Here is a 13,758-nt window from a genome sequence, read left to right as displayed (position 1 = left end):
ATCAGTGCATTAATCTTTTGGTCCTCGATTTGTCATTTTAATCCATTATGATTTAATCCATCAAAAGGCATCATCGTGGGTCCATCTATGCATTTGATCAGGATCATCCATATGGCTTTGAACATTTATTTTAGGTCATTATTCATTAAATACCTTTCATTACACAAGTCCACTTTGCACGAGAAATCCCTAGTCTAAAACATATAGTTGACTTTAGTCAACTATTGACTTTTTGGTCAACAAGTTGACCAAAGTCAACCATCTTCTCTAAATTATTTTGGAACCATTCTCTAAGTCAACCATGTCATTTTTAACAAGCCAATCCATGTCATTTTTTCTACTAACTTTTAATTCAAATGAACAAGACTTATGTTTGTCCCAGATTTCAAATTACAATCCATAACATAGTCCATAACCATTAATTCAACCCTTCATTGACATTCAATTTAAAACTTTTCCATCCTTATACTTTCCATGTGCAAAAAGAGAACCACCAAATATTGCCTTTAATACAACTTAAGGACTTTCAATGTAAATTCAATTTTGTTTACAACTTTCATTCAATTCCATTACAATACTCAACCAATCCATATTCACATTCTAATTTACAATGTTCCCACTTAAGATACCATTCATGATTCAATCCAAATTACAAGGTACAAACCATTTCACTTTTTTAAAACCTTTTCAATTGACTTTTCAAAACCATTTCAAACTTTATCACCATTTCAAAGTGAACATTTCCAATTCCATTTCAAATTCCTTCACTAACATTTAATTTCCATCTCGAATCAAGCACTTAAATCCATTAACTTTTATTGGCATCCATTAACTTGCAATTGACATTTAGATCCATATTCAAAACAAACTTTTATTAACTTCTAGATGCTTTCTTCAAAGCCAACTCAAATACAACTTTTAATACCAATTCAATTTCAAATAAAGACCATCTCATTGCATGTTTCAAATTCATAAAACTCTCCATATACAACCATTACATCATCAAGAAAAACTACACAAAACATTCATGTAAACCCACAAGTTAATATTTATCCCTAAGTCCTAATCACCACCATTCCATGTCTTCAAGCAAGTTCCAAGCAAGCTACCACTCCATCCCATTCAATAAACCATTCAACATGCTCATGGCCCTGCAAAACTATTTCAAATTAACCTCCAAAGCTATTTCAGATAAACCAATTCTAAACAAACATTTCAAACTAATTCCCAATTAACAATTCAAAATCAATTTTCAATTAACCTGCAAAAACTCAATTAAACTACTAAAAGAGTAATGGACAAAAAAAAACCTAATTCATATTAACCTGCATAACATGTGCTAATAGAACGAAATGTAACTAACGGAAATCAGGTTCCAGCTGCACATAAACATTCCACAGCTTTTTCAAACACTAACAAAAATGACATTCCAAATAACTTATTCCAAATGCAAAAATAACCGAATTATCACAACTAAAGAATTTTCCTAACATTCCAAAAAGAAACGACAACACTTTTCAAGAGGAGGAAAAGTGGTTTTCAGTTGCAGCATAGTTGAATGTTCATTTCAATTTCAATTTCTAACTAACTCTTAAATTTTTAACCAACTAATGATTTATCAGTGCATTTCAATCTGAATTTCATAACAGTAACAGATTTTCCAGCTCTGTAAATAATCAGCATCAATCACATTCAAGAAGAAAAAAAATTCATTATTCAGATTTCATCTCGACTCTTCCAAAAAAATCATTATTCAAATTTCATCACAACATAACAAAGATTGCGAGCAGAAGGAGGAGAATTGAATTGAAGTAGAGCAAGGAGAAGGAAAGGATTTGATACTTATTTTTGTCGCCGGTAAGTCTTCTCTCTCGCTTCAATTGCAATTATGTGTGTTTGAATCATTCAAGCTGATTCCTTGATACTCGAACGCGGCATCGAGAATCTCAAATGCGAATCCATGCTTGAAACCGATGAAATTTCTAAAATGATTGATGAAGACGCGACGCAATCCTTAAACTCGGAAATGTGAATCCTAAAGTTGTTGTAAACATGGTCACGATGATGAGTTGTGATAAGGATACGATATGTTGAATCCACGCGACGCTGGAGTCTATGAAAACGCGGTGATGGTGTTGAAACACGGTGATGGTGTTGAAACACGGTGATGCTTCCGCTCTGTGGATAGGCATTTTATAATGGTTCAATCACGTTTTCCATTTGAGCTCTTCTTCTGTTATGCTTTCAGTTCAGCTTACACGACCTAGGACCCAAGGAGAGTAGTGGAAAACTTTAACCCCTACCCCTACAATTGTACTCACACCTCTATATTTAAATTTTTTTGACCAAAATACCCTCATATAAATAGAGTATATTTTTCATTTCTAAATTTTTTTATTATTTTCGTCTCAAGACTTCCGGAAACCAAAATTTTCATTTTTTGGTATTGTAAACCGGAACACTCAGAGTAAGTCTTCTGGTTCACGTAGTGTATACCGGAACACATGTCTAAAGAGTTCCAGTTTGTTGTCTTTTGGGGGCACTGAACCGGAAGTCTTTTAGAAAGTCTTCCGGTTTGATTTGTTGTATACCAGAAGTCTTTCTTAAAGACTTCCGGTTTGCATGATCTAAACCGGAACTCTTTTAAAAAGTGTTCCGGTAGTCATCCTTTTTTTTATTCACCGGAACTCTTCTTTTAAGTGTTCAGGTGCGTATTTTTTTAAATAATTTTTAATAATTTTTAAAAAAATTTTTTTTGCAGTGGTTCGAAGACGAGGTGCAAATGGTAGGATTCCAGTCCGCACGTTAGACCGGAGCGCATCTTCATCTGCAGCTGAGCCGGCAGGATATCTATGAGGGTCGTACGATACGTCTCTTTTGGTTAAGTACGAGCATCATGTTGCTCGACATTTATGGTTCGGTGAGGTAAATAAACAGGATATATTTGAAAATGAATAATAGTTGAATATTTTATATTGTGTTTTCTAATATGTGTTTTAATTATTTTTAGGAAAGAGGTCCAAAGAAAGAGTTGAAGGTTGATGGACATGGACTGAAGCTGACATCTAGGGTTCCATTGGCTCTTCCACCACAGATGGAGAGTTGGGTATCTAGATCTGGTTTATCTTCACTTCAGAGAACCAGTCTGAACAAGATAGACACAAATCTTGTCTCTGCATTTGTGAAAAGATGGCATCTAGAGACATCTTCATTTCACATGTTGTTTGGTGTAATGAGCATTACATTGGATGATGTCTCATGTCTGCTTCACTTGCCCATTAGGGGTATCTTCTGGAGTCCTCAGGATGTGACGGAAGAGGTAGCTGTTGAACTTGCTGTTGACTACTTATGAGTGTCACAGGGTGAGGCACAATCATATGTTCGTAGCTGTAGGGGTTCGTATTACAAGTTGGAGTGGTTATACGATTTATTCGTACAGCATAGAGCTGCTTCCAGCTGGGCAATTGCGACCAGAGCATATCTGTTGATGTTGGTGGGTTCCACCATTTTTGCCGATAAGACCTTTACACTTGTAGATGCACGATACCTCCTCCTGTTTACGAACTTAGATAGATGTTCAGGATATAGTTAGAGAGCAGCTGCACTAGTTACCCTATACAGATATCTTGGAGATGCGTCCATGTACAGTTGCAAACAGCTTGGTGGATATCCTACTCTCCTAGAGGTATATAATTTATTTTTGTTTATTAAGTGTTGGATTCATTTTATAAAATATGTTAACTTAATTTATTTTATTTATTATGTTTGTATTTTGTAACAGTGCTGGATTCACGAATACTTTCCAACTGTTGGAAAAAGATGGGAGAATTGGAAACCAACTGATAACTGTGGTCTTCCCCGAGCGATGAGATGGTCGTATAGGCAAGGAGTCCTGAAGGTTGATGATTTACGACCTATTTTGGACGAGCTGACACCTGCCGACGTTATATGGCGTCCATTTGAGGATCATATAGCATGGCGTCTATTTGATAAGATATGTCTCTACAGGGGCTGTTTGAAGTGGGGTGAAACAGTTATTCCATACTTGCCTGACAGATGTTTACGTCAGTTTGGGTATAGGCAGTATGTTCCATCCCCACCTCTTGATTGTATGATGGCGACTGATATTGATGTTGAATGGATTAGTTACCATCAGAGTGTTATTGCTGTGATCGGTCCATCTACCCTGGCCACCACTCCATCTGATGTAGAAGATGGTTATCTGGAGTGGTATTATTGTGTTTCGCATCCACGGTTGGTCCCTCCCCATCGTGACGATCCAAGAGAGGTACCAGTTCCTGTATATGACGTCGGACCATCTGATCCTGATTGGGCTCGTGTATCTACATTGATTCATCGCTATCTGAGACAGGTTAATGCTGAAGAGGAAGATCCACAGTTTGCTGATTTATTTGAAGCTTTGCATATTTCTCGTTCACATTGATTTATGTATTAAGTTTTAGAATTCAATATAATAGACATAATATAAAATTCATATTTTGATTACATATTTATGTTTTGAGTACATATTCATGCTAATACAGGTGTAAGTAATTGACAATGTTGCATACGTCCTGCAAATCGTAACATCCAAGTAGTTGCTGTACGAGAATGAAATTTCCTCCAATCTAATGTGACCGGTGGAAATGGAAACCCCTCTTTCATGTTAACCTGATAAAGTAAAATAATTAAAATATTAAGTCATATAAAATATTAAGTGAAATAATTAAGTGAAATAATTAAAATATTAAGGCATATAACATAACTTGTCATACAAAATACGTACCTGAACCCAATGATTGTGGTTAACAAAACCAATGCAATAAATAGAGATATTTGGTGAATGTGAACTTGTCATCGGAAAGAAAGTCATGCACGGATTGCCTAAACAGACAAGTACAACATTATAGTGATTCGCTATCAAGTAACCCATATCTGGTAGACTCAACCATTTTTCAGGTGGCTGTGAACCAAAGGATTCTATCATTAAAGATTCTCTCACTTCTGACAACCGATTAGAAAATAACTTGTCATACAAAGTTGACCTATCCTTGTATATTATTTCCAACCCCAACTCTCTGCGAACCATTGGCCAACCATCCTCACCATATCCATGCAATGATGCAATGACTCTAAATCCACAATTACCATCTGATTCAACATTAACTACATCTTCAATGTATGACCTAATATGATTAGGAAATTGAAGAATGAATTGTGGTTGCTTCTTTTATAATTTTAACTTCTTCGAAGTCTGTGATGGTTGAGATTACCTTTGTGAAGATTGAGATTCCTTATTAACATACTCATGATACGAAGGGTCCCTATAAACATCATATTCTGCTGGTTTTTCCCCTTTCTTCTTCACTCTTCCTTTGGTTTTTAGTTTCTCAGATGGTGGACACAATGGAGTCATTGTTGGGTATGCTAGTTCACATACCCTACTCTTTAATGCCCTTTTCCCAATAACATCTAATGACCTAAATCGTCTCCACAATTCATCCATTGCACAAGTCATATCCACCTCTGATCCATCATCTTCGCCTACCTCTAACTCAACTTCCATAGTTAGTTTCCTCCAATGAACATGAACAGCATCAATGGGTATCGGTATACCACCTAGTGTGTATCTTCCTAACTCACAAGCACAAGGTAACCCATAAGATGTTCTAAGAGTACAACCACATATTTTCCGGTTAGTTCCAGCATAATCAACTCTCAATAACTCTTCAGCAATACGTCTCAAAGCAGCTCGAGATACGGAACCACGCAAATAACCATAAAAGGGACTTATGTGCGCGTGCTCAACTTCGTAAAAACTCTTTTGAAAAGAAGCTCTAATGTTTCCCAGTTGTAACCTCAAGTTGTTATTCATGGCTTCCCAATATTTGACCATGTCACCTATACTGTTTCCTAACATCTGCTTTAACTTCCAATGAGCAGATTCAACCCTAAAAATATTGAAAATAACACATAAAAAATACATAGAAATAATATCACATATAAAAATAACACATAAAAAATTATAAGACGTATCGATTAGTCGTTGTGTTACCCAAATGTAGCACTCGATTAATCCATGCTCCAACAAATCTATGCCTATGTGGAGTCAACCATGTGTCTTTCACATAACTAATAAATCCACTATAATCAACACATGCTTGCTCAAGTTGATGCAACCGTTGACCATACTCAACCTCATCACTAGCCCAAACAACTTCCATCCATAATGTGTCTATCGTCTTTTGCAGGTCATTCACCACATGTTGTTTGCATTTGGCACCAACGTTTTTGTTAATGTGAAATCTACATAGCAAATTAATCGACCTGGGAAACACAATTTCAATTGTTTTCATCAAATCAAGATCTCTATCTGTCAAAATCACTTGTGGACACATGTCTTTCTTCACAAACAACTCTGTTAGTTTCTCCAATACCCAGCAAAAATTCTCTGTCTTCTCAGACTCCATATACGCAAATGCAACAGCAAAAGTCAACTCGGTCGATGTCATGCCAACAATTTCAAACAAAGGTTGTCTATATTTGTTTGACTTGTAGGTTCTATCCATAACTAACACAATCGGAAAAATATTCAACAACTTAACTGAATCAGGATGTGCCCAAAATATCTCTCTCACCACTTCCGAGTCATCCTTTTTTCTACTCCAATAGACATAGCCTGCATCCTCAATAAGCTTAAACAGATGTTGTATCTCACTCCTAGGACCTCTTATCTCTTTTTGTATCACACTCTTATGCTTGTATACTTGCGTAATCCGAGTGACATTCTCAGGATCTCGGTCTTGCAAGGAAAGCAATATGTGTCTAGGTGGTACATGTCTCTTTGTCAAATCAGCGACATGTTGCTTCTCATCTATGGTCAACCTACCAATAAACGAATGACCTTCTAATCTATCAGGTAAACCATGATTATGTAACCCACATTTTACATCAATCTTCCAACCAGATCCATCTTTCGCCGGAGTCGACCTGATTTTAAATGGGCATCCACATTTCTTGGACGCACTTTGGGTACCACTATCAGTACTCTTGTGTTTCCCACCTTTATCACAACCAAATATTAATTTGTTACTTCTCTCTCTCTTCCCTGTTTCAGTATCTGAACGACTGATAATAACAGTTACTTTATTATCGATTCCAACCTCTTTAATCCATCTGATAACCTCTTCTCGTGTACCAAATCTTTCAATCGTTATAAACGCATCAGTAGTATCTACACATATTTGGGGAAGATTTTCCATTCTTGCAAAATAAAAAACAGATTAAAAAAAAAATAAAAAAAACAAAAAGCAAACGGAACACTTCTTCAAAGAGTTCCGGTATGTGTAAATTTGTTTACCGAAAGTCTTTCAAGAAGTGTTCCGGTTTGTAACTTTTTTCTGATTGAACCAGAACTCTTTCGTGAAATCTTCTGGTTCATTGCTTTGTGTGTTCCGGAAGTCATTTTTGAAGTCTTCCGGTTTGGGAAAAATACATACCGGAAGTCTTTTTGCAGGAGTTCCGGTGCGAGGGGTGTGAAACGTGTAATTTCTGAAATTTTCAACTGAATGGTAAAAATGAAATGGTAAATTGGTTAAAACCAATTAAAGGTAGAATGAGAATTTTTAAAAAATTGTAGGGGTATGAGGCTAACTGTATGGGTACAAGGTAAAATTTTCCATATAGTGATGGATCGGTGTTTTCGGTCTGATCCGTGGCGTTCGGGCTTGGATGGATCCAAATGTTCTTGTGCAGTTTGGGTTTGAAGCCCAAACTCTCTATACACACCCCATACATCTGGGCCTGCACCCCTTATCTTCATGATTTTCAGTCTAATTTAACTTAATATAATTAACCTAATCAATTTTAATCAATTTCTTAATGTGCTTTTCACCCTCTATTTTTTACATAACCATAAATATTTGTTAGTTTTCTTTTTTCATGTGATTAATAGATTACTTGTGATTAATTGTAATCAATAGAAATAATTATGATTAATAGGTTAATTGTGACTAATGGTGATTAATAGGATAATTGTGACTAATGGTGATAATAGGTTAATTATAATCATTAGAAATTTTAGGATTAAGTTAACTAAACTTAGCTTAATTTTTCATCATGTATTCTTGTATCGATTTTAATTGATTAATTAGTTTTAATTAATTCTAAATAACCTTGTTTATTAGTTCTACATTGATCGAATTTTTGCATATTAACCATTTTGCTCTTAGGTAGAAATTCTGATTTTTAATGCATGACCCCTTAGCTTAGGATTTTAATCAGAGATATCTGATTCCATTTTCATTTATTGATTCATTTAGGGTTATACATAGCCTAGCTAATTCCGCTGAATCCCACTGATTAGTGTTGACCAAAGGTCGCTTTGGTCAACCAAATCCTTTGCATTATGTTGTAATCCCCAAGCCTATTTAAGTGATCAAAAGACCCTTGATCACTTGATATGGGAAGTCCATTATGCTAAAGTTGTATCAGATATGATGAATCTTTGAAGCTCAAGACCACAAGGTTCAAATGCAAGATCAAGACTTCAAAGCCAATGCCAATCAAGCATATCCGACAGAATTGACTACTTCTCAAGCACAACAAAGGTATCAACACTTGTCAATCATAATTCACATTGTGTGGCACGATCCTTAAGAAATAGAGAATGAATGATATTGGAGAATTCCATTAACTCATTCTGAATATCTTTGGGTATAGGACGAATGACCCAGTTGCTCATCGTATTCACCTCTATTCATAGACTTTAGCATAATTCGAGTTATATGATTGTCAAGTCTTCTTCTACAACAAGATCAACACTTAGTTAGGCGAACCTTGTTAGATTTCTCGCCTTATAAATCCTCTCGTATGTAGGCTAATCATATCTCATTTGTCACTATGGTTGATCACCACCGTTGGTTAATGCCACATTCTTGCTTGTTATGCAATCTGTTTTGCCTCTGGGCAGTCCTAATTGTCCTGCCATTAGTTCCATGAACTACATCGCTCTGACTTTCTCATTGCACAATGAGAATACGTAGGCACAAGGGTTCGAATCCTCCGCAAGCACCCTAATTATCATTTCATATTTATCCATTCTTTCTGTAATCCTCCATTCATCTCCATGGATCATTAATCACGACCTCCATTTAATATCTACTACCTTCATTCACTCCATGTGATATACTATTTTAGTTGAACCAAATACAATCCTTCTTTGAGTTCCATGCATACTTCTGGGCAATTATCTAGTGCATGCCTCTGAACCAAGAGTCAATTTGTTTGTCTTGTTAGTCCTCTCGTTGCTTAGAGGAACATCTCCCTACTTACTTTGCACCTGTATACAAGAAATTCTCTTTGTTTTCATACAGACCATATACAATGATACCATGCCTTAGGCCCCTCACTTGTTGGTTCATGCCAATTTTTTTCTTGGGTTCAGATTTCATCCCTTGTTGGAGTTTAAATCACACAATTCTTTGGTTTAGACCATACCTTTATCACAACTTCTTTTCATCTCCCATCATTAGTTCTATGAACTATAGAGCTCTGAATTCCTTATTGCATTATAAGGATACGTAGGCATTAGGGCTCTAATCCTCACCGAGCACTTTATCTATTCTTTCCCCTTTCTTTTTCTTTCGCAAGTAACATTAGATATAACACCCATCCGAGCTTAAAGCAATCAAAATAGTTCTTGTTGAGTACAAGGGATGTTAGGGGTGCTAGTACCTTCCCCTTTCATAACCAACTTCCTTACCCAAATATCTTTTTCCCCCAGGTTTTATCGATGTTTTCCCTTTGCTTCGAGAATAAATAAAGTTTGATGGCGATTTTATTATATGTTTGAGCATGCGATGCATTTGGTTATATTTCTACTAGCTTCATCCCAAAACCTTAAAGAAGCATCAATGGAACTTGGAAGAGTTGGAGAAGATGCAAAAATCACAACATCCCTATGAGGGGGAACCGCCGCCGACCGGCCCCCTGCACAACCACCACCGGCACGGCCCTTTTTTCTGCGCTCCCTACTTCATTTTTCATTTTCGTGAGAGGGAGAGGGGATAACACAGACCGGTCTGGTACGGTCTAGTGAACCGGTCGGACGGTCCGGTCCGGTCTAGGTTAGGAGGGTTCATTTCTTTCCCTTTTTTAATGCGAGCCTTTTCTTTTTTTATTTTTAACTATAGCCCAATGCATTTTCCTTAAGCCCTTGCTCTTGTTTTTTTTCTAAAAAAATACAATTCCCCCAATAAAATTTTGTTTCGGCCTTAAAACAATGGGTCATGCTCTCTACACCCCCATTTCCAGCCTACACTTATTTATCACTTAAACCAATTAATTTTTGTTTTCCATATTTTTTGTTTTGTGATTAAAATAGGATTACCGATATTTTAGGTTTTAGAAATGATTAGGATTAAAAACTTAGGATTAGGATCATTAGGATTTTAACCTTGTTAGTTAGAAATTTTAGATATTTAATTTAATTAATTTTTTGAACTTGATTTAAGTTTTAGAAATTAATTAGATTAATTAAATTTTAGAACTTGTTTAGGTTCTAGAAATTAATTAGATTAATTAATTTTTAGAACCTGATTTAGGTGTTAGAAATTAATTAAATTAATTAGTCAGTTAGAAATCAATTAGATTTTAACTTCTAATTAGATTTGTTAAAATGATTAGAAACATTATATTTTAATTGATTAGTGATGTTGATAATTAGGTTTTAACTGATTAACTTTTAGACATGTTGTACATAATTACCAACTAATTCATTCCTTTTGATTAAGTTGATCAAAAGATGTTTTGATTAACTAAATCATTTGATTGTGTATAATCCCTCAGTCTAGTCAAGTGATCAAAAGTCCCTTGATCACTTGGTAAGACTAGTTCCTATAATGATGTGGATCTCAAGGCCTCAAGTTCAGACTTCCAGTCAAAGCATCCCAGACAAATCAAATAGTGGACTATCATGCAAAGCACATCAAAGGTGTTTCTTCAAGAACTTATCAATCAAGATTCCAATTATGTGATATGAGCCTTAAGAAATAGAGAAGGAATGAGAGTGAAGAATTCCTTAACTCATTCTGAATATCTTTGGGTACGGGATGAATGACCTAGTTACTCATCATATTCACTTATATTCATATACTTTAGCATGATTCAAATCAAATGATTGTCAAGTCTCCTTTCACAAGTAACAGTGCAACAATCATAAGCCTATATCAGCAACTTATCAATCATGATTCAAGTTGTATGCCATGAACCTTAAGTAACAAAGAATGATGAGAGTGGAGCATTCCTATCCTTGTCTAGGATATCCTTAGGTACGGGACGAATGACCCAGTTGCTCAAGGTATTTGCCTTTGTTCATAGACTTTAGAGCAATATGAATCAAATGATTGACAAGTCTTCATCATCATGAGGAGTGATCAGTCACCAATTATGCTAGACATTCCACTATTTAACCGTAAATAAGTCAGGTAAACTGTGTAAACTGAAGCATTTTTAGTTAGATATAAGCTCAATTCTATAATATTAAGTGTGTTGTTACTGATGAGTTTCTTGAGGATATTTTACACTTTTGGGTATGTTAGCAGGTAAAAAACTAGTTTGGAAGCTCAGGGAATCAAACGTCAGATGAGAAATTGAGCCCGAGCAAGAAAACGGAAGAAAAAATCATTTTTCTGGAGAACCTGCTGTCCATACGCGTATGGCCTTACATGATACGCGTATGGGCCTTCCCAGTACGCGTAGCATACGTAAATGACCAGAGGGATGGAAAATTCAGCCAAAAGACAAGCTTCTGGTGATACGCGTACCAGTCTGGGCAATACGCGTACCAGTCTGGGCAATACGCGTACCAGACTGGGCAATACGCGTATCAGAGGCTGTGTTACGTGCAGTACACGTTTGAGACCAGCCAATACGCGTATGGGACAGCTCAATACGCGTATGGAGCATAAAATCAGGAAAAATCCAACTGAAGAGCTATTAAGAGGCCAGACCACGATTTTCCGGGGGGTTGGACGTTTTTGAGAGAAAAAAGACGCGTTTTGAGGGCTGGAGACTCTACGAATATCAAAGGATTCATATGTTCAAGAGTTTTCCGACTATTGAAGATTGATTCCTCACGAAATTCTGTAATGACAACAATATTAATCTTTGTTTTTATTTCTAGTATGAGTAGCTAAACCCCCCATTGCTAGGGGGGTGACCCTGATTCTGAATGTGACAGATTTGATGTTTATGAATGCATTGATTATTTCTTCTTTTCCATTGATTTGTTCTTATTACCGTTCTTTATGCTTTATTCGTCGGACCAACGAATGATGATTATTATGAATAGTTTAAGCTGGACCGCGATTATTCATTGACCTGGATAAGAACGTTGGATAGTAAAAATAACCTAGGACTAGGGATTTTCTATCTGACCGGTAATTCTTGATAATTGAATGCTTGAGTATGAACTTAATTATTTATGGACATAGTAATTAGGTTACATAATCAAAGGTCTGTTTACTAAGGACTTAGGAATAGATACCCTTGAGGATCGGAATTAATTTGACAGGAATATTGTCTTAGCCTTCATAAATTATATCTGTTACAGGAAGTTTCATTCACCGACCCTAGCAATCGTCTCTCATTTGTATCTCGTTCAACCTTTTCACTTGCTTTACTTATTTGCAATTGGTAGGATAATTACTCACAACACAAAAACCAAAGGCTTTTGTCTAATTGAAACAATCTATAAACTCTGTATCGTCAAGCAGTCCTTGAGATCGACAAACGGGGAATTTCCCTTTTATTACTACAGTGAGAAAAATAGTACACTTGCTATTTTCCCATCAAGTTTTTGGCGCCGTTGCCGGGGACTGCCAAAGATAATAGAGTTTATTAAATTATTTTCAATTAGAATTTTGTTGCTCTGCTTCCAAAATTTTATTTACTGCTAATTTTATTTTTTTATTTTTATTGTTATTATAACTAATTTCTTTCTAATCTGTGTATGCGAGGTAAGGCCTCAGTTGATTTTCATTTTGGCGCAGAACCAGAGAGAACATTGCGTGCAAAGCTCAGAGAGGCTAGAAGAAAGAAACTGGCAAACTCTGACACCGAAGAACCGGCCACACCGAGAACACTAGTCTCTGTTCACTCCGAAAAATCTGAGTCAGACACAGATTCACATCCAGACACTGTAAACATGGCTGCAGACCCACCCCCAGCGGAAAGACTTTTAGGTGACTATGGCAGACAGAATAACCCAGCAGTGCGGTTGACCATTGTTAACCAACCTGTTAATGTTGCTCACTTCCAGTTACACCCGTCAACTATCCGTCAGTTAGAAAGCAAACCTTTTGCAGGAAAGATCAATGAGGATGCAAACAAGCATCTGCAGAGGTTTCTGACTATGACTACATCCTTGAAAATTGATGGGCATTCTGAAGAGGCAAAGAGATTGGTCATGTTCCCATTCACGTTATCTGAGGACGCCGAGGAATGGTTATATTCCCTACCCGCAGGAAGCATTACTACTTGGCAACAAATGGAAACAGCATTCTTGAACGAGTATTTTCCTGCTTCTGTGTATATCCGTAAGAGGTATGACATTGTGAATTTTAAACAGAAAGACGGAGAGACACTTGGAGATGCATACAAAAGATTCAAGAGATGTTTAGTTGCATGTCCTACACATAATCTGGATGAAACTAAACAAATGCAGAATTTTGTAAACGGGCTGAAGATGAAGACTAA

The 13,758-nt window shown here is 36.3% G+C and overlaps 1 long non-coding RNA gene across 1 annotated transcript; it reads right to left on the bottom strand.

The window, feature by feature from the left end:
• Positions 1-857: 857 nt before the first annotated feature.
• Positions 858-2,311, bottom strand: LOC127118912 (uncharacterized). The gene is made up of 2 exons (XR_007802441.1): positions 1,843-2,311; positions 858-1,151 (listed from the first exon to the last, which is right to left on the bottom strand). It is a non-coding gene; the product is annotated as an uncharacterized LOC127118912 (long non-coding RNA).
• Positions 2,312-13,758: the final 11,447 nt, after the last annotated feature.

Source organism: Lathyrus oleraceus, chromosome 2, assembly GCF_024323335.1.
Source record: "Lathyrus oleraceus cultivar Zhongwan6 chromosome 2, CAAS_Psat_ZW6_1.0, whole genome shotgun sequence".
NCBI classification, from domain to species: domain Eukaryota; kingdom Viridiplantae; phylum Streptophyta; class Magnoliopsida; order Fabales; family Fabaceae; genus Lathyrus; species Lathyrus oleraceus.
Note: the sequence above shows the minus strand (reverse complement) of the source record. Positions and strands in the feature narration are given on the sequence as shown.